Raw genomic sequence first — 22,273 nt, 5'->3', positions numbered from 1 at the left:
CCCTCAGGAAGGTGGATTGACACAGTGGCTGCAGCAATGCGCTCCAGCATAACAACGGTTGTAAGCGTGGCACAGGACTGGGCAGTGTTTCGTTCTGTGGTACATAGAGTGGCTGTGAGTTGGAACTGACTCAATGGCACCTAACAACAACAAGGCAAGGAATAGGATCCCTCCTGCAATCCTGATATTGTCCCAGGTGCTTTTAAGTTAGCGAGTTCCAACACTTTTTTTATTCTGAACCCCTGTTCAGAATCACCGTAAATCACAGATCCCACATTACAGCAGTTGTATTTTTTGTTCTTTGTACATTGAGGGAAGCAGGTAATATTACGGTTGCATAAATCCATTGGTGACTTTAAAAAAAAAGGAATTGTATTTTTCATGATAATATCCATATTTGCAAGTAGAGGCAACTAGGAGAAAGGCCTGGGATCTACTTCTGAATATTAGCCAATGAAGATCAAAGGGTGATTTGTTCAGCCTATTCGAAGTGACCTGTGTGTCTCACCTGGAGTTTGCAGCAGCGTCCACATCCTTCCATCTGCGGTTCACAGCCTGCGAGCCGAGGTCCTCAGCCAAAACAGGGGTCCATGTGTTGCTGCATCTTTTTGTTTGCTCCTGAAAGTCAGGGTGGAGAGGGAGACGATTTCATGGAGTGGTGGGGCGGGGGAGGGCTGCTTTTTTCTGTGGAGGCGTTGATTTACTGGTAAATTGGGAGCTGTCTTAGTCATCCAGCGCTGCAATAACAAATACCGCAAGTGGATGGCTTTAACAAGCAGAAATTTATTCTCTCAAAGTCTAGGAGGCTAGAGGTCCGAATTCAGGGTGCCAGGTCCAGGCGAAGGCTTTCTCTGTCAGCTCTGAGGGAAGGTGTTTGCCATCAATCTCTCCCTGGTCTAGGAGCTTCTCAGCACAGAGACTGTGGCTCCAAAGCACGTGCTCTGCTCCTGGCTCCTCTTGCTTTATGGTAATAAGGCCCCTCTCCTCTCTGCTTGCATCTCTCTTTTATATCTCAAAAGAGATTGACTCGAAATACAACCTGATCCTGTAGATTGTGTCCTGGCTCATTACCGTAACTGCGCCTAATCCTGCCTCCTTAACATCGTAGAGGTTAGGATTTAAAACACATAGGATAATTCCATCAGATCACAAAACAGAGGACAACCACACAATCCTGGGATGGCCTAGCTAAGTTGACACACATTTTGGGGAGCATAATTCAATCCATAACAGGAGTTAACAGGATTCTCACTGGGGGCTGAGAGTTTCTCAGGGACTGGAGTAGGAAGTAGAGTGTAACCCTAATATCCACTTAAAAGCCCAACACGTGACACATTCTCATTGGATGTGTTTTCTCTAAAACCCACCATCAGGCTCAGGCAGCACTGTGAATACAGGTCAGCTCTAGAGTGAGGGTAGGAGGAATTTCCCCCAAAGATGCTTTCATTTAAAAAAATGTCCTTATACATACGATGTGACAGGTGCTTTGCTAAGTGCTGAGGATGGTGGGGGTTGGAGGTGTCATGTTCCCCCCCTTCTCTCTCCCTCTCTTTCTGTCACACACACACACACGCACACACACACACAAACTGTTAAACCCATGCAAAAAATTGGATCGGGCCACCATGTTGTTGTTGTTAGGTGCCATGGAGTCGGTTCCGACTCATAGCGATCCTATGTACCACAGAACAAAACACTGCCTGGTCGGTCCTGTGTCATGCTCACAGCCGTTGTTATGCTTGAACCCATTGTTGCAGCCAGTATGTCAATCCGTCTCATTGAGGGCCTTCCTCTTTTCTGCTGATCCTGTGTTTTACCAAGCATGATGTGCTTCTCCAGGGTCCAGTCCCTCCTGACAACATGTCCAAAGTATATAAGACGCAGTCTCACCATCCTTGCTTCCGAGGAACATCCTGGTTGTACTTCTTCTAAGACAGATTTATTCATTCTTTTGGCAGTCTATGGTGTATTCAATATTCTTCGCCAACACACAATTCAAAGGCATCAGTTCTTCTTCCGTCTTCCTTATTCATTGTCCAGCTTTCCACCACAGTAAAGTGATAAAGAATGGTGACTGTAAAATACATTTAGGGGTCTAATCTCGTACAGGATAGAAACGAGGGGAGACTGAGGACAGGAAAATCTGAGAGACAGAACTCTGTGGCCACCTTGTTGTGTGGCCTCTTTGGGCCTCAGTTTCCTCTCTGTGAGGGCAGAAGACCCCTCAGGTTCCTGCCATTTGTCTTCATCAAGATGGGGTAGACTGGGTTTTTGTGTGTCACCGATAAACACCTCACATCAGAGGCTAACAAACGCTAACTTCTCACGCACGCCTTCTCTGAGCCACATGTCCAGCCTCTGTCCTTGGTGACCACCTCAGAGGTCCTAGAGATGCGGAGATCCAGGCGACCTCTGTTACAACTCTGTTATTATGATGTGTGCTCTCCAGTTGATTCTGACTCACAGGGACCCCATGTGACAGAGTAGAACTGCTACATAGGGTTCCCTAGGCTGTAATCTTTACGGGAGGAGATTGCCAGGTCTTTCTCCTATGGAGCTTCTGGGTGGGTTCAAACTGATGACCTTCTGGTTAGCAGCTGAGTGCTTAACTGTTTGCACCACCAGGGCTCCTGCTCCACCATCCTGGATTCTTTGTTTCTAGTCATAAGCCTGGGGTGGGGTGGGGTGGGTAACTTTATCCCCTTAACTGCCCAGGTTGGAAGTGACATATCCCTCCGTTCCTGTCCAGCCCGAGTACGCATGCCTGGAAGAGGAAAGAGGCAACAAACACCTCTGTCTCTGATGCGACGGGTCTGATACTTCCTGTCTGGTTCTGTGCAGGTCTGGTGATGCGGAAATGAAATACGCTTAAGCGGAGGAAGACTCACAGAGTGGCTTCCGGGTTGGTACGGTGTGGTGGAAACACTGAGACTGACCCTGTCGTGGTGGTGGTGGGTTTCACTCCTGGGGCCTATTCCGTGAGCCCTTCAGTTCTCTTCCTGAAGGAAACACACCCAACACGACAACAACAGCAGTTACAGACGCAATCACCAATAAACAACTGTAGCTGCTTTTCAAAATAATTTCTTTAAAAACATATTTGGAAGATGAGTCAGCCATGCTTGTGTTATGACTGCTTCCCATGCCATAAAGCAAAAGGTAATTTATTGCCATAGTAACTGTGGCAAAATTTAGTCCACATGCTTGCGTGTACCTGTAATTAAATTCCATTAAAAATGAAAGGTTTCCATTGCAAAGGCAGCAGACGGCACATGACCACCATTAAGCCAGAGACTAAATTCTGTTCTCTTTTGCTAATGCATTTTCAAAAGTAACCAAATCTTGGAATAATTACCTTTTCATTCTTACGGAAATTTGAATTGAATTGCACTCAGGTAAAAATACCATTGCTAAAAAAGCAGTAATTCTAGGTCAGAATTATTCAGACCCTCCGTTTCTCCATTTCGTCCATCCTAGTCTCTTCCTATTTCTCCAGCTCAGTGCTCACGCACGCGACCACCAGATTGGAAACAGGCAAAACGAATTGCCAGTGAGCAACTATTTCAAGCAAAACGTGTGGTGTGGGAAAGATGAATGGTTCTGGCTGAGCTGCGTCTGAGCTCTCTGTAGTTTGTGCTCACCTAATCTAGGGGCTGTTTTCCATTTCCATGAACAGCACAGACCTCCAAGTCCTTGTAGTCCACAACCAGACCCACGGACAAGGGTGTCCGTTCTGAGCAATCATCGCCATCACCCTCCCATTCAAAATAAATTTTGGGTGAACTTATCTTTTATATTATTTAGAAGCTTCTGGTTTAACTCTTGGAATTTCTTCTTTGGGGTACTAGAACAGATAGATACATGCTTAGAAGGAGATGTTTGGACATTTCTTAAGAAACCTTTAATTTTTTTCTGCCTGGAAATAATGTAAGAAAATGTCTGCAAAACTAGGCCCGCAAACAGTCATTCCCCACATGACGCTGGTCTTGGCTATGCTATGAGCCTTTCCCCCAAGAGAGGTATGCATCTTTTTCAAGTGGTTGGAGGGTTATGGATAGTAAACTTTCCATGTTTATTACCGTGTGTTAAGGACAATACCAGAGCCTCAACCCTGCCACCTACCCCCCAAAGAATATCAGCCTAAATCTAGCCTGAGTACTCTATTCTTTGGCTTGAGTGAAACTAAAGCTAAACTAAACCCTTTGCCATGGAGTTGATTCTGACTCACAGGGACCCTACAGGACAGAGTAGAGCTGCCCCATAGGATTTACAAGGTGGTAACCTTTTCAGAAGCAGACTGCCACATCTTTCTCCCACAGAGGGACTGGTGGGTTCCAACCGCCAACCTTTCAGTTAGCAGGTGAGCACTTAACCATTGCACCACCAGGGTTTCTCACCTGAGCAAAGGACAGTTAAAATGATTAAAACAAAATATTCAGGAAAGGCCACAAGAATACAGGTTTTAAGAGAAAATATTTGGTATTGCCCATCTTCAACACTCCAGCGTGGAGTAGGATCTGAAGACGGAAGTCCCTAGGTGGTGAAGACCGTTAAGTGCCCAACTGCTATCTGACAGGTGGGCAGCTTGAACCTACCCAGAGGTGCCTCAGAAGTAAGGCCCAGTGATCTGCTTCCAGCAGGTCACAGCCCTGAAAACTGCACGGAGCAGTTCTGCTCTGCAGAAGTGGGGTGCCCTGTGTCAGAATCGACTTGACGACAACTGACAACAACAGGGTCTGAAAAAGCATATGCTTTTTAATGTCTTCCGTGGACATTGCGCTGCCCCTAACAGAGGAGAAGGATTGGGTTCAGGCCCCCTCTGCCATAAGAAGATGAGTCTTCAGGAAATGGTAAAGTGTGGGAAAAGATGTTACTCGTGTGTTTCCAAGAAATATTGCTTTTTCTGTGAAAGAGTCGGTGTAGATTTTAAGATCCAGAACCTTCCAAAGGGGTGAGATGTGGATTAATTTTAGAGAAAAGGAATAAGGCTTGAATTTATTTTAAGCTTCTGATGCTCTGACAGGGGAGAATTCAAGACTGAAATGTACCAACGTTACCTAGACCCAAACAAAACAATGGATGAAAAATTTGGTGAGAAAAGGAAGACCACTACTTTCTATTAATTCTCCTGTGTTATTATTTCGTGCCAGCTTGGTAGCATAAAGGGATTGAGAAAATTTTTAAAACAGAGGTATTTTCCTCTGTTGCCACGATTGACCAATGAACAATAGGTGATGGTTGTTGTTCACTGCCGTTGAGTTGCCCCCTACTCATGGTGACGCCGTGCACGACACAGTGAAAGGCTGTCTCATCTTGTACCATCCCCACGATCTGACCATAAACAACAGGTAGTCACAGGCTTTCCCGAAAGTCACAGCTTGAAGTGTGACAGTTTGTGTGGAATGCAATAATTGCCAATGACTCACACACACACACACACACACACAAACACAAACACATGTACATGGGTGAGCGAGTTTTCATCAATTCTGCCATTCAAGAACGAGAGCATTCAGTATGTCTGCTCCAAAGCGACGGGGTGGAGGAAAGGTTGCCTTGGTGGATCAAGTTTCCAGGAAGAGAAGCACTTGAGAAAGGACAGTCGGACTTCAACCATTTCTATTTGATTGGAAAGAAGTACTCCTTACTTTAACATTTTAGAGAGAAAAAGAGATGAACAGAGCACTACTCCGTCACTAGACCTGCTGTCAGCCAGGCCACACCTGTCTAGGTTATAATCATTGTTATTCTGATTTATTTCCACACCTGCATCCTCCACCATTGCCTCTGCTTTCTGTCACCTGGAAGCTGGTTGTCAAAAAAAACCAAACCCATTGCCATCGAGTTGATTCCAACTCATAGTGACCCTATAGGACAGAACAGAACTGCCCCATAGGGTCTCCAAGGCTGTCATCTTTACGGAAGTGGACTGCCACATGTTTCTCCCAAGGAGCCAGGGGTGGTGGGTAGTTGGTCGTTAGCTGGTACTTTTTCATGTTGAATCTGTAGGTCTTCAGAAAAGGAGCCTGTTTGTCTATTGACCAGAAGTTAAACTGAACTTTTAGCCAGTGCCACGGACCCGATTCGGCCTCACTGCCCTGCACTCACAGGTCGGCGTTCACCTGAGCCCCAGACGCTTCTGGGCTACATTGAAGCCTTGCCTAATGCAAGTGACAGCAAAAGAGGCTGGTTGTTCTGAGGAAAGACGGGTGCTCACTCTTCGCCAGGAGAGCAGGGCAGATTTCTACACTAGCCGGAGAGGGTCCACCATGAGGTGGAGGGAGTGTGTGTAAGGGTGTCTGTGTACAAGCTTGTCTGTGTGTGTGTGTGTGTGCGTCTGTGTTTCTGTGTATTCTATATATTTGTATGTATTTCTGTGTGTGTCTGTGTGTATCTGTACGTCTGTGCAGGTATCTGTGAGTCTTTATGTGTTTGTATGTATCTGTGCGTTTGTCTTTGTGTACCTGTATGTGTATATGTCTGTGAGTCTTTGTGTGTCCGTGTGTTTCTGTGTATTCTATATATTTGTATGTATTTCTGTGTGTGTCTGTGTATCTGTGTATCTGTGTGTGTGTCTTTGTGTACCTGTGTGTGTGTATGAGTCTGAGTCTTTGTGTGTCTGTGTACTTGTGTGTGTGTGTGTGTTTGTGTGAGTGTGGTGGAGGGTACTGCCTGAAGGAGTGATACAAGGAATGATCTGACCCTGGTGTAATCACTGTGCGTTAGCTCACCCGGGGCCCCTCAGTAAAACAAGCACACATCTTTATTTGCCTGGCTCCCACTAGTGTGCTCACCTTTCAGTAGACATGACACAGATGGGAAGAATGGGAGGTACCTTTTCGCTCCCAGCTGCAGCTCCTTGTCAGACTGACACCTGACAGGTGTGCGTGGGGCGGTTCCCACAACTGCCGCTCTGACTGCCTTCAGCGGTTTTAGCACACGCCAGTTTCCTGTGAAGCTCAGCTTTGCCAGATGCTGTGTGAAAGCTGCTGGGATCAGAGTAACTGCATGCCCCCTTTCCTCCTCTGAGTTCCCAAAGCTGTGTGTGTGTGTGCGTGCGTGTGTGTGTGCGTGTGTGTGTGTGCGTGTGTGTGCGTGCGTGCGCGCGTGTGTGTGGACGACAGCCTCCCCCCTCACACCCTGCCTGACTTGGAGAGGCAGGAGCTGTCCACTGCTCTGATCTGTGATCTGGGCTGCTAGAAGAGGGGCGGGGAGAGAGGAGAGAGGGGGAGACACTGCCTGTGAGGAGCGGAGGCGAAGCTGGCTCCAGGGTACATAAAGGAGGAGCCAGCTCTCAGCCAGGGGTGGTCCATACACACCCACCGGGTCGGCACCCCGGGCTCCTGGGCTAAGATGATCCGGCTGCCCCACAAGAGACTGAACAGACTCTTTCTCAGAAAGGTAAGGGGATCCTGGCAAGTTTGGACCATTTTTATTTACTGCTGGGAAGTTACCCAAGTGCTAGAGCTGGGCGGTGAGGGGTAAGTTCCAAAGTTATGTCCAGGGACCACGTGGCATTTCGGGTGTCTTTAATATGAAAGTCCCCTCGTTATAGGTAGCAGAGGGGTGCAAAGAGAAGTGGGGCATCTCTGGTTAAAGTCATTATCACTGTTTCTATTTACCTCCTTTTCGAGGTGGGGGCCGGAAGCCAGTTGAAATTAATTTCATTGTGCTCAAGTGTATTTGTGCAATTGTGGGGAGGGGTGTCTCAATCTTTTTGCTGAAATTTTTAGAAGCAAAGGGAAGAAAATGTGACTAAAGGAGTGTTCGTTTAACACCTTACTAAAAGATAATGGATTTTTATAGCCAGATAGAACCAGCCGCACGATGGCCTGGGAGGTGGTTTGAGGGTGTGTGATTTTGTGTCTGTGTCTGTGAAGAGAACAAGTGATCAAGATTAAGCAACTGGTCCATTTTTAAGTTAAATAGCCCAACACGTTTATAGTCACACGCAGTGAGTATACATCAGATGACCACGCTAACCAGGTGGCGTAGAATAGCGTCTACAACTGCTCGTCAGACTGACTAGAGAAATGACTTGGAAATTGTTGTATCTCACAGAGCTCTCTTTAAAAAGGAAAAGAATGAAAAAGACAGTTTTAGAATTCACTGACATAACCATGGGTATATGATTTGTGAGTCAGGTTTTTTTTTTTTTTTTTTGAAGAAAATCTGTTATTTTCCAACTATGCAAGTACAATTTTTTTAGTAAGGTGAAGAATGTTCTAATTGTCGTGTTTTAGTAATATCTCTAACTATGTATACGTTTAGTTATTTGCAGATTTGTGGTTAATGAATATTCCTGTATATATAGATTTTTATGCATGAAAATATAATTTTAAAGTAAATTTGTTTCACTTTATAATCACTCCTGAATTATTGATATTTTAATGATTTTGTAAGGGGAATGAAAGTTGTTCCCTTCTATTTTGAAGAAAACTGAGGCATAAAGAAAATAAATGACCTGTCCATGGTTTAGAAGCATATACGGAGTTACCAGTGAAGGCTCCAGCTCTTGAGTTTCAGCTCACTGCCCAAGTCTGCCCTGAAGGCTGTGACGCATTCAGTAATAGTTTCTCCTGTGGGTATTTACTTTGATCTAAATGAACATATCTCTGGGATTATTTCCTTATTTATACCCCATATTAGTCCCAGGGAGTCTCTGGTTAGTGCAAACGGTTAAGCTTTTGACTACTGGCTCAAAGGTTGTCTTTTCAAACCCATCAAGTGGTGCCTTGAGAGACAGTCCTAGTGATCTGCTTCCAAAAGGTCGCACACAGCCTTGAAAACCCTGTGGAGCAGTTCTACTCTGCACAGGTGGGGTTGCCATGGGGCAAAATCGACACAAAGCCAACTAACAACATCATTCCCAAAAGATTCAATGAAGTTAACAGATATCTTCAATACAAGATTAAAAAATAAGTGCAGCTTTTTTTTTCGCCGAGAAAACACCAAATGGCTGATGACGCCGGTACAGTGGGAGGGCCTAGAGGCCCCGGGGGCCCGGGGATGGGAACCCGTGGCGGTTTCCGCAGAGGCTTTGGCAGTGGCCTGTGGGGCCGGGGTCGCGGCTGGGGCCGAGGCCGGGGCCGTGGAGCTCGCGGAGGCAAAGCCAAAGATAAAGAATGGCTTCCGGTTACCAAGCTGGGCCGCCTGGTCAAGGATATGAAGATCAAGTCCCTGGAGGAGATCTATCTCTTCTCCCTGCCCATCAAGGAGTCTGAGATCATTGACTTCTTCTTGGGGATGGCCCTAAAGGATGAGGTTTTGAAAATCGTGCCTGTGTAGAAGCAGACGTGTGCTGGCCAGCGGACCAGATTCAAGGCATTTGTTGCCATTGGGGACTACAACGGCCATGTTGGCCTAGGTGTGAAGTGTTCCAAGGAAGTGGCCACTGCCATCCGTGGGGCCATCATTCTGGCCAAGCTCTCCATTGTCCCTGTGCGGCGAGGCTACTGGGGAAACAAGATTGGCAAGCCCCATACTGTTCCCTGCAAGGTGACTGGCCACTGTGGTTCTGTGTTGGTGTGCCTCATCCCTGCACCCAGGGGCACTGGCATAGTCTCAGCCCCTGTGCCCAAGAAACTGTTGGTGATGGCTGGTATCGAGGACTGCTACACTTCGGCCAAGGGCTGCACTGCCACCCTGGGCAACTTCGCTAAGGCCACCTTTGATGCTATCTCCAAGACTTATAGCTATCTCACCCCTGACCTCTGGAAGGAGACTGTGTTCACCAAGTCTCCCTACCAGGAATTTACTGACCACCTGGTAAAGACTCACACCAGAGTCTCTGTGCAGAGGACCCAAGCACCAGCTGTGGCCACCTCATAGTGGTTTTTATACAAGAAAAATAAAGTGAATTAAACCTGGAAAAAAAAAATAAGTGCATATATTGAGGTGAAGGAAAAGCTTTATCTTTATCTAGGGATCCATCTGAAACCATAGAGAACTACGTATGGCTGCCATACCTCTGTAATTTTGGTTGAGGGGATTGGTACATTTTGATAAAATTTAGTGCCCCCAAGTTTGGGTTCTTTAGTAAGTGCCAGGAATAGAGATTTTCTACCTTGCAGGTTGTAAGGAGGGGCTTACAGTGTCTTAGAACGGGAAGGGTCTTGGAAATCATAGTCATCACCTTCATTTTTTTTAATTGTACTTTAGTTGAAAGTTTACAGAGCGAATTAATTTCTCATTAAACAATTAATACACATATTGTTTTGTGACATTGGTTGCCAACCCCATGACATGTCAACACTCTCCCTTCTTGACCTTGGCTTCCTCATTACCAGTTTTCCTGTCCCCTCCTGCCTTCTCGTCCTTGCCCCTGGGCTGGTGTACCCATTTAGTCTCGTTTTGTTTTATGAACCTGTCTAATCTTTGGCTGAAGGGTGAACCTCAGGAGTGACTTCAGTACGGAGCTAAAAGAGTATCTGGGGGGCCGTACTCTCCAGGTTTCTCCAGTCTCTGTCAGACCAGTAAGTCTGATCCTTTTTCGTGAGTTAGAATTTTGTTCTACATTTTTCTCTAGCTCTGTCCGCGACCCTCTATTGTGATCCCTGTCAGAACAGTCGGTGGTGGTAGTAGGCACCATCTAGTTGTGTTGGACCCATCACTTTCATTTTTTAGATGAAGAGACTGAAGGTCCTAGAGGTTGAGATGCCTTGCCCGGGACCACACAGTGAGTGGGTGGCTGAGCTGAACCCACATCTCCACATACCTATTTCAGAGCTCTGCCCTTTATATGACGATGATCAGACACGGTGTTAGGGGAGGGGCCAGCATCACTGACTGACAATGTACGAAGTGGCCTCTACCTGTCCTCTGGCAGGTTCTGTTTATTTCACCTTTTCTCAACAAACATGTTGTGGGAGATGCAAAGGTAGGTAAGGCCAAGTTTCAATATTTGAGGAGCTGTTCCAGGAGACAAGACTGACCCATGAGTAGTTACAATGAAAGTCCATGTGTAACATGCCCCATGAGGGGTTGAGACCTCGTAGGGGATGGGGCCTTGGGTGGGTGACAAGGGGAAGGGAAGGCAAAAGAGAGGTTTCAGATAAAGTCCACAGCATGAGCACAGACATTTTCCAGAACCTTGTTTCCTCGTCATTCTTGTGTTTGATTAGGTTTCTGGTAGCAGTCTCTCTCAAAATTCCAGGCAAGCATGCGTTCTCACTTCCAGCATCCCAGAGCTTTGATCCACGTTCATTACTAATGCTCGATAGCTCGTGGAGGAATGAATTCCATGCATTCTCACAGTTTCACAGACATTGATGACTATTTAACAACCACCTTACGTGTAGTGGAGCCCTGGTGGCACAGTGGTTAAGTGTTCAGCTTCTAACCAAAAGGTTGGCAGTTCTAATCCACTAGCTGCTCCGTGGAAACCCCATAGGGCAGTTCTACTCTGTCCTATAGGTCGCTGTGAGTCGGAATCAACTCAAGGACAGTGGGTTTACATGTAATAGTAAGAGCTTCATTATAATAATATCACCTTAACAAAATCTAAATAAGTAACACATTTGAAATGTGTTTTTTGTGTGGTGATAAGCTTTGGTAACAACAACAGTTAAATGAGTTTTTCCTGAGAATTCATTACTCACTCACTGGGGTTTCTGGTGTCCACGTTTGTCTGATGTTCTACAATGTGGTGTAATATCAGAAAGGGAGTTGGGAGCAGACGTGTAACAAGGCCATGTTTGACAACACCAAGGGGGACTTTCGTATAAATATAGGACATGTTGGGTTTAATATAGGACAAGAAAAAGCCTCCAACAGCATTGTACACACCTATTTTGCAATATAAGGTACATACCACAATTTAGTTGGGTAGATAATAAAAGCTAGGTTGAGCGAGTTTTTACTGGAATCAGGGAGGAGAAATGTAATTATATTGCATCAAAAACATAAAATAGAGACAAATTTCTACCACTTTTCAGACGTGTACAAAAATACAAATAAGAGTTTTTTAAAAAACTATTGTATATTGACTGTTATTTAGGAATAGCTACTCTAAAGTGAGGAGCCCTGGTGGCGCAGTGCTTAAGAGCTCAGCTGCTAAGCAAAAGTTCAGCAGTTTGAATCCACCAGCCGCTCCTTGGAAACCCTGTGGGGCAGCTCTGCGCCATTCTGTAGGATAGCTATGAGTCAGAATTGACTCGACAGCAACAGGTTTGGTTTTGATTTATTCTAAAGTGGAGCCCTGGTGGCACAATGGTTAAGCATTCACTGCTAACCAAAAGATTGGTGGTTCGAATCCATCCATCGACTTCACAGGGGAAAGAACTGGTGATCTGCTTTCGTAAAGATTGTTGTTGTTGTTAGGTGCCGTCGAGCCAGTTCTACTCATTAGCGACCCTGTGTAACAACGGATCGAAACACTGCCCTGTCCTTTGCCATCCTCACAACTGTTGTTATGCTTGAGCCCGTTGTTGTGGCCACTGTGTCAGTCCGTCTCTTTGAGGGTCTACTTCTTTTTCTCTGACCATCTAATTTGCAAGCATGATGTCCTTCTCCAGGGACTGGTCCCTCCGGATAGCATGCCCAAAGTACATGAAATAGTCTCACCACCTTCCCTTCTATGGAGCGTTCTCGCTGCACTTCTTCCAAGACAGATTTGTTGGTTCTTCTGGTAGTCCATGGTATAGTCAGTATTCTTTGTCAAAACCATAATTCAAAGGTATCAATTCTTCTTTGGTCTTCCTTATTCATCGTCCAGCTTTCACATGCATATGAGGCGATTGAAAATATCATGGCTTGGGTCAGGCGCACCTTAGTCCTCAAAGTGACATCTATGCTTTTTTACACTTTAAAGAGGTCTTCTGCAGCAGATGGGCCCAATGAAATGCACCATTTAATTTCCTGACTCCCGCTTCCAGAGGTGTTGATTGTGGGTCCAGGTAAAAGGAAACCCTTGACAGCTTCAGTCTTTTCTCTGTTTACCATGATGTTGCTCATTGGTCCAGTTGTGAGGATTTTTGTTTTCTTTATGTTGAGGTGCAATCCATACTGAAGGCTGTGGCTTTTGATCTTCGTTAGTAAGTGCTTCAAGTCCTCTTCACTTTCAGCAAGCAAGGTTGTGTCATCTGCATAACGCAGGTTGTTAATGAGTCTTCCTCCAATCCTGATGACCCGTCCTTTTTCTTATAGTCCAGCTTCTCAGATTATTTGTTCAGCATACAGATTGAATGGGTCTGGTGAAAGGATACAACCCTGACACACACCTTTCCTGACTTTAAACCACAAAGTATCCCCTTGTCTGTTTGAATTACTGCCTCTTAGTCTATGTATAGGTTCCTCATGAGCACAATAAGTGTTCTGGAATTCCCGTTCTTTGCAAGGTTATCCGTAATTTGTTATGATCTACAGAGTCAAATGCTTTTGCACAGTCAATAAAACACAGATAAACTTCTTTCCAGTGTTCTCTGCTTTCAGCCCAAATTCATCTGACATCAGCAATGATACAAAATATAATTCCGTAAATACACTTTTGTCATTTTATTGATTCTCTTTTCCATTTTATCAGTGAAAATTTCTGTTGAAAGGAAATCCATAGCTATGAAGTTTCAGAGGAATTTGGTGAGGAGGTCAAAAAGTGTAAGAAGGCAGCAGCATCTCAGGAAAGAATGGATAAGCAGTTTGGGGCAGGACTGGTCAGCATTCCGCTCTGTTGTGCATAAAGTGGCTTTGAGTCTGAGCCGACCCGACAATGACTAACAACAACACAGTGCTCCGGAATGATATATTCACGTGACTTCAACTGTTTGAGGTCATCCTCACGACCTTTAAAACCTCTGGTCAGGAGCGGAGTATCCAATAGGCAAGGTTGGCATGGTGCTTACCCTGCTTGCCAGATCACCTGTAGTGAACAAATTCACATGGGTTTCACCACATCTTTGTTGTGAAATTGTTCCCTACAGATTAGTAAGTAAGCACAAGTAAGCCTGTGCTTACCTTGCTAACTGGGTCATCTGCCCCGTCAGGGATTATAAATGTGAAAAGAGGCTTTGATTCTGTAGGAAGGTGCTGTGGAGCTGGGCGAGAGACAGATGCCAGCCATACCTAGAAGCAGAATCTTTAATGTGGTGAAAAACGTGAAATCGTTCACTACAGATGATCTGGTAAGCAGGGTAAGTACAGTGCTTACCTTGCCTGTTGGATAACCCACCCCTGCCTCTGGTTAAATTAAAGTGTCTTGTTAATCTCAGATCTGTGGACTTCTAATATTTGGACTTCATTCATCTGCTTGTAGTAAAATATTTTCCCCTGGGGCACAGATTTGTTTGCTTACAACGAAGAAGCCTGTGGCTAGTGGGTCTGCTTTTTTAAAAACAGTGAAGTGAAACATCAGTGTGCTGTTCTTTAGCCAAGAAGGTGATGGGTATCAGAAAATATCAAGATGGATAATATCAAGGCTGCTCATGTTGGGAAAACATAACTGAGATTTTAAGCTCTATCACTGGGTCTTTACAGAGGTTTACTTTCTGAAGTTGTGACCAAATTTTATCTGCAAGGGATTTAGTTTGAAGCAGACAAAGCGGGTCAGCTGAGTGCTGGGCTGTAACCACAGGTGGTGTCCCCTTGTACCGCCTGAGGAAGGCTGCTCGTTCCTCCCACGCGTCTTTATTTGTTGAGCATTTAGTTTGTGTGAACTACACGCTAGGACTCAACCGTGAGCCAGGTAATGGGTTCCTGCCCTCGGCAAGCTTGCAGGTGGCAGGATGGCAGTTCCTGGGTGGTAGGTGCTCTGCTACCTGTGCCTGCAGTGGACTGAGCACTTCATGGAGAAACAGTAACTACACAAAAGAATTGCTTGTTCTTAATGACACGTAAAAGGGAGAAGGCATCTTTATTTCTGCCTTCTGCTGTGACTGACCCACACAGTAAACTGCTTATGGGAGCTGCTTGGTAAATCAACATGGGCCACAGGTGCTGTGGCCGGTAGCTCCAGGTGCAGGGCTGTTACTGTTAGCTGCCACCGGGTCATCTCTGACTCATGATGACCCCACACACAGCAGAATGGAGCGTTACCCAACCCTGTGCCGTTTCCACGATGGTTGGTTTGCTGGAATCCATCTTTGCGGCCACTGTGATTTCGTACCTCCCAACCCAGGGCTTATCTTCCAGCACTGTGTCAGACAGTGGTCTGTTGTGATCCACAGGGTTTTCATTGGCTAATTTTCGGAAATAGATCGCCAGGCCTTTCTTCGTATCTTAGTCTGGAAGCTCCACTGAAACCTGTCCGCCATGGGTGATCCTGCTTGGTATGTGAAATACTGGTGGCCAGCATCATAGCAACTTCCAAGCCACCACCGTGCGACAAACTGGTGGATGGGGGGTGGGGTGCAGGGTCAAAACATATAGGGCTTCAAGCTCGGGTCAGGGACAGGGCTCCGGCGAGGTCTTAGGTGACACATCACCCAAGAGTGTCCATCTGTTGGTCCAAACTTCATCAGTCAGTCAAGCAGTGAACAGACGACAAACACGAGACCATGAGCAGCTGGAACACACAGTTACACAATGTCGGGTAGGAATCAGAGGGCAGAACTAGTCCTTGCTTCTCTCTCCAAGGGCAACCATGGCCTTCCTCTCTGTTGTCCTCAGTTTTTCTGTCTGTAATAATAGAAAGGTTTGCGTAAACGGCCTCCAGCACCAAGAATCACGCTCTTCTGTGATAACCTTAATCACCAACTATGGATCCATCATCCTTGAATACGTTTAAATATTCAGTGATACGTTTAGCTAATGTTACCTCTGGAAGTAGTTGTCTCCCTATGTTGTTACTAACATATCAGATAAGACTTCTCTTTTAGTTTGTTCTGCATCGCCTCTTGAGACCCGTGTGTGTGCCCCCATCCTGGAATCTCTGGCTGAGGGTTTGAAGAGCTGGTGTGTGCTGGAGCCTCCCCAGCTCTCCATCCTGGTGTCTTATGGGCTTACTTCTCAGGAGTTCTGAGTCTTCCCGAACATTCAACACTGTCCACTTTGCCCGGCCGGCCCTTTCTGAAAGGTCACAGGGTACTAAAAAATTAAAATAGTTAGAAATGAGTCTTGATTTAAAATCACAAGTATGAATTTTGTCTAATTTCTAGGAAATGCACATGAAACAGTGATACAGCCTTTACAGCAAGATTTTAAGTATTAACACCCCGATACAGACCGGACAGGGAAGCAAGGATGAATGACCACCTCCCTGGCGCCGGTGTTCCCCAGCCCCTCCCCCTTCTCGCTCCTCTTGTCCTTTGGGTCTCGCAGAACAGTGGGTTTTGCTTTGCTTGATTATCTTTGCTCCTTGGGCTTGACTGTGACGAGGAAAGAAGCTCCATTCTGCTTCTTCTCTAGGCTTCCAGGAGACTGTGGGTCTGTTTCCAGCCTGGTTCATGGCAAGTCAACCCTGACGCACCGAGGCCCCAAGTGTGTCCGAGCTGAGCGGTGCTCCACACAGTTTTCTATGGCTGATTTTTGGAAGTTAGATCCCCAGGCCTTTCTTCCGAAGCACCTCCGGGCGAGTTCAGACCTCCACCTTCTGGTTAGCAGTGGAGCGTGTTAACAGCGTGCACCACCCAGTAGTGGTTCAGTGGTGGAATTCTTGCCTTCCACGTGGGAGACCTGGGTTTGGCTCCCAGGCAATGCACCGCATGCAAGGCCATCCCCCGTCTGTCAGTGGAGGCTTTTGTTCCGCCATGATGCCATTGCCATGATGCCAAACAAGTTTCAGTGGAGCGTCTAGACTAAGACTGACAAGGAAGAAAGATCTGGTCATCTGCTTCTGAAAATCAGCCAGTGAAAATCTTCCGGAGAGCAACGGTCTGATTCACAACCGATCATGGCGACAGCACAGGACCAGGCAGCATCTTGTTCTGTTGTACCATGAGTCGGGCCGACTCCATAGCAGCTAACCACAAATGCACCTGTTTGTATGAAATAACCAAATTGACAAAGCATTGAAACTCATTAGGGTGCAAGGATCCAAAGTCCAGCCCACTGGCTTGAGCAGGACTGGGAATCTGTGTGGCTCACAAACGGCAGGCGTGGACTCTGTCTGTCTTTGCTGCTCACCCAGCCAGCTTCCTTCCCAGGCTCCTTGTGAAGGCCCAGTTCTTCCGCCTCAGCTCCATCCTGGTTCATACCCCACAACACCGAGGCCAGCAGAGAGAATCCCCTCCCCAAGCCCCAGACATAACCCAGAATCAAGAGAGCCGTTCTCACCCACGGGGCGGTCTTGGTCGCAGACCAGGCTCAGTGTGCAGCCGCAGGAGTGAGGCTGATGGACCTTTGCCCCTGGGGGCCTGCATTCTGGAGGTCTTGTTTGTGTTTTTGTGGGCATTTCTGTCTTCTTTGGAACTAAGTGGGGCATAAACACAAGGAACGAGTACCCCAGCCCCCACCCTGCCGGGAGCCGGGGCCCTGACCAGGGCGGGGCAGACTTCTACAGAGCACACACAGCACCCCACAGGGCACTGCCGCCCGGGAGCACCCTTTTTCTTCTGTAGACTCCTTCATGCCTCTGCTTGGAGCAAATCCCTCTGGCCTAGCCCACTGGCATCTCTGTGAGAACTCCAGCTATTCTCCAGGGCCCCACATGGACACCCCAGTGCAGGGAGCCCCCGACCTCAGAACTGCTCTCTCCAGGACGTTGGCTGCACGCCTTGCCCAGCCCCGGGCTCTGATCAGTGACTTGTGCCCAGGCCTCTACACCTGGAGCACCTTACGGGGCAGAGTGACTCCTGCCGCCTGGAGCACGGTCCTGGACGTGGTAAAAAAACTCAGAAAATGCATCTTGGTGCTCCGGTAGATTCAGGCACCAGATAGAGAGCGCACTGCTTCTCCCCTGGCACCCAGAGCCTGTGGGGCTCAGAAAGGGCACGGAGTACGGCCACATGTCCCCTCAACACATGCACAAGGGTCGGATTACCCAATAAGCAAGGCACACACGGGCTCAATTGTGCTTTCCCACCAGTCTGCAGTGCACACTTTCACCTGTCCCCGACAACGTGACAGGCATGGTGAAACCCATGTGAAATTGCTCACCACAGATTAGCAAGTAAGTACAGTGAAGCCCGTGTGTACCTTGCTCCGAGCAAGCTGGTGCATTACTGGTTAACCTGCCCCTGCACGTACAAACATACTGACATACTTAGTGCGGAAGTTGGGTGCAGGTCGTTAGAAATCCGAGCGTGACTGGGGAAGCATTGCAGTGACTCGTGCAGGAAGGGAGAGGCCTCGTGGTCTCCACGCGTCGGCCGGCCTCCCGGGGCTCCTGGCCCATTTGTGACATTGAATGAGGACAGAGGGCACTAATGTGTTCCAAGCGTGCTCTGCCTTCAGGGCTCTGTGCCCATGTGCTCTGTGAACTAACTGGTGTGCTCATCACAGAGGCGGGAGCCTGTCTGTTCTCTCCAGCTTACAGAGAGAGATGCTCGGTTACCTGTCCAAGGAGTCCTGGCAAACGTTAAGCACTCGTCTGCTAACCAAAAGCCCAGAGGTGCCTTGGAGGAAAGGCCTTCTGAACACTCAGCCATTGAAAACCCTGTGGAGCAGCTCTGACTCCGACACCTGTGGGGTTGCCATGAGTCAGGGCTGACTTGACGGCATTTGGTATTTCAACTGTACAAAGGCAGGGTGGGCCTGTGGTGTCCAGAGCAGGCCTGCGGGTCCAGTGTGCTCAGCAGCCTCCCTTTCTGCAGTGGACTTGGGAGAGCTTCATCCCACTGTCTGCTGTCCGTCACCGGGGTGCAAGGTGGGGACTTCCTCCTCTCAGCTTCTCCCCAGGAGGCCTGAGGGCAAGCCTGTCCCTCCTGCTTCACTCTGAGCTGTGATTCTGCCCCGTGAGTGTCACAGTGTCACAGGCTGCAGCTGCGCCATTGTGTTGTCTGTGCGTGTGTGGTGTGTGTGTGATGTATGCGTGTGTGTGTTGTGTATGTTGTATATGGTGTGGGGGCATGGTCTATGTTGTGTGTGCATGTGTTGTGTATGGTGTGTGGGTGTGTCTGTTGTGTGTGTGGTATGTGTGTGTTGTGAATGTGTATATGTGTGTTCTATGTGTGATGTGTGTGTCTATATTGTGGGTGTCTTGTGTCTGCATGTGTTGTGTGTGTGATGTGTATGGTGTGGAACATGTCAATGTTGTGTGGACATGTGTGGTGTGTGTGTGTGGTGCCTGTGTGGTGTGTATGGTGTGTGTATGGCGTGTATATGTTGTATATGGTGTGTGGGTGTGTCTGTTGTGTGTGCATGTGTTGTATGTGGTATGTGTGAATTTGTATGTTGTGTTGCATGTGTACATGTGCGTTGTTCATCTGGTGTGTGCATGTGTATGCTGTGTGTGTTGTGTTCATGTGTTGTGTGTGTTCTGTGTATGTGTATGCTGTGTTGTGGTGGTGTATACATGTGTGTTGTGTGTGTTGTGTTATGTGTGCATGTATACGTGGTGTGTGTGTGTGAGACGGGGGCCTCAAGGGCCGTGGAGAGACTCGGTGAACCGGGGCATGGAGGGTGAGTGGACAGTGTCTCCTATGCAGGACAGAAGCTGAGGAAGAGATGGGGGTGCCCTCCTTCAGCAGGAGCCACTTGCCCATCAGTATACCTCCCACAAAAACAAACAACCATCACGTGGCTTGAAGAAAGGGGCTCAGAGATGTGAATGTGGCCTCCAGAGAGCGCTGGCACTGGCCTCTCCCTGTGACTGTGGGTGTGGGGCCCCTCACTGTGACCTTGGGTCTGAGGACCCCTTTCTCTGGCACTGGCTGTGGGGGCCCCTCTCTGTGGTGCTGGGTGTGGGGGCCCAGGCGTCTTTCCTGGAGCAAGCCCAGCATCTGTGCTACAGAACAAGCCACACAGTGCCACCCTCCCCCCACCTCCTCCCGGTGCCCTGATACCCTGTGTGTGTTCCCACTAGATCCTCTGCTAGCCCACCTGCCCTGCCCCGGCCTTACTCTGCAGAGTGTACCAGGGGGAGGTGGGGAATGGAGAAAGGTCAGTCTCCCCAGGACAGTGTCTCCTCAGGCAGGGAGTTTCTGACCAGAGTGGGATGCCGCTCTCTGAGGGCTGCCTGGGTGTTACAGGCATGGGCACAGACGGCCGGGCACACCCACCTCCACTGGGCTCACGAAGTCCACCATTGTGGGCACTGCTGTGGGCTGAATGGTGTCCCCAAAATGTGTGCGGGAGTCCTAGCCCTGGTACCGCGAAGGTGGCCCTGATACAAGATGGTATCATGCTTCATCATGGGCATAGCAGAGGGCTCTGGCCAGCTCCGGCCACCCTGCTGTCCATCGTGGAGAATGCCTGTTTGTGTGGCCACCAGCCTGGGCCTTGCAGCGGTCATTCCTGGTGCTCACCATCCCTGCCTCTGCCCCTGCGCCTGCCTGGACTTTCTCCTCAGGAAGCCGAGGGACCCTGGCCTTCAGCCTGTTGTGCCAGAGTCATGTTTGGAGGAGGGAAATGCCCCCCGGGACCGGTTGTTACCCAGAGGGCGCTGCCTCCCCGCCTTCTCTCAGCCAGCCCGTGGTAACAGCAGCGTCGGCAGCCAGGTGTCTGCAGTGAGGGGCCATGGCCCACCCCCGCCGCGCAGCGTGGCGCGGCCAGGAGCACCTCGACAGCTGGATGTCCCCAGTCTCTGAGGGGGATGTGCTCCCCGTGGACGGCGCCCTCATCTCCCTGTCAGAGGACAAAGGGCCCCTGCACTGGCCCTGGGTGCCGAGCGTGGCCTCAGGGCCCGATGTCCGTGGAGAGCTCTTGAGGAGGAAAACGCAGGTCGGTGAGTGGCGTATCGTTACACACAGCACGGGTGCGAGGCCGTGGTCTGGTGCCTTTGCTGGGATGTTGATCCTCAACAGAGGAGCTCCTGGTAGGACTCGGGCCCTTGGTGACGGATTTGGGACACATCGAGCTGTGAGCACCCGTGGTGTCTGGGGTGCCAGCACTGATGCTGGGGGTCAATGGTGGACAGGTGCTGCCAGGAAGTACTGAGAGTTGGAGTGGAAGGAAATGTCCTTTCAGCGTCTCGTGTCTCCTCACTCTGAGTTTCTGTTGCCCCAGGGACATGGCATGTGTGTCCTGGGGACAAGCTGAAGGTCGGGCCCATGCCGGCCTGGCTTGTTATTGAGCTCGTTGTTGTTAGCTGCCGTGAGTCAACCACTGACTCATGGTGACCCCACGCACAATGGAACAAAGTGCTGCCCCATCCTCCATTATCCCCATCATCACTTGCAGGTGGGACCATTGTGATCTACAGGGTTTTTGCTAGCCGATCTTTCCTCTTAGTCCGTCTTAGTCTGGAAGCTCCCCTGAACCTTGCTCAGCATCACAGCAACACACAGACCTCCACTGACAGATGGTGCAGTGGCCGGGATTCCACCGTGGGTCCCTGCATGGAAGGCGAGCATCCCACCGCTGAACCAATGCTGCCCTTGTTATTGATGTCATCGGAGTAAAAAGGGGAAGGGAGGAGACGAGGGTTCAGCCCGCGGCACCTGAGGTGCCTGCCAGTTAGCCAGATGGATAAACTGCCTTCACATTCTTGTGTCTCTCTCTGCGTGTCTCAGTGAACTGCAGGGCTACAGGCATGGTAATGGTGTCCCCGGGGTGCAGGACGGTGTAATCAGCTCTCTGTAGATTAAACAGTGAAGTTGTTATAGCAACTGAGGCCAGAGCTGGGCTGAGTGTGCAAATGCAGCAGGATTGAGAGCACGTCCAGCTATTTTATGTCACATACTTTAAAACTGTGGCTTTGCGAGTGGTGAACGTATGAGATGCATTTGGACTCCACCTTGGTCTTGGAGAAGACAGGTGTTAGGTAGAGCACGCCGAGTGCCCGCCAGGCTTGTGTGTGCACTGACATGCATGTCCACAAACAGCTCTGCCCGTTGGGAGCGGTCGTTACCCCCAGGCCTGTGGCCTAGCTGCCAGCCCTGCAGACTCCTGGGGCTCTCTCCTGCGGGGCGCGGGTGTCACAGTCAGTGCCCGCCATCGGCCACCATGGCAGCTCTGATCCTCAGACGGAGCTGGCCGCGAGGCTTCTCCGTGAGGTTCCTCCTGGGGGTGACAGCTTGGTGGCCCCAAGGCGCCGACCTGACAGACTGGCCAGCACAGTTTAGATCGTCTGGCCCGGGAGAAACACGCAAACACAGTAAAGAAATACTAGTTTGGGTAGCCAGTGTAATTGCACTTTCTTGTCCTTTTTTTGTCATCAGAATTGTCTTTGGAGGAATATTTCGTTTCTATTTTTTTTTTTTTTTATCAGTTGCCATTGAGTTGGTCCCGACTCATGGCGACC

General features: G+C 48.6%; 1 protein-coding gene and 1 pseudogene across 2 annotated transcripts in view; both read left to right on the top strand.

The window, feature by feature from the left end:
- Positions 1–22,273, top strand: part of RPS6KA2 (ribosomal protein S6 kinase A2) — a 388,441-nt gene that overhangs the window by 7,199 nt on the left and 358,969 nt on the right. The window lies entirely within an intron of this gene.
- LOC135232691 (small ribosomal subunit protein uS5-like) overlaps positions 1–22,273 on the top strand; it is a 45,408-nt pseudogene that overhangs the window by 7,098 nt on the left and 16,037 nt on the right.

This window comes from Loxodonta africana, chromosome 1 (genome assembly GCF_030014295.1).
Source record: "Loxodonta africana isolate mLoxAfr1 chromosome 1, mLoxAfr1.hap2, whole genome shotgun sequence".
Taxonomy (NCBI): Eukaryota; Metazoa; Chordata; class Mammalia; order Proboscidea; family Elephantidae; genus Loxodonta; species Loxodonta africana.
Note: the sequence above shows the minus strand (reverse complement) of the source record. Positions and strands in the feature narration are given on the sequence as shown.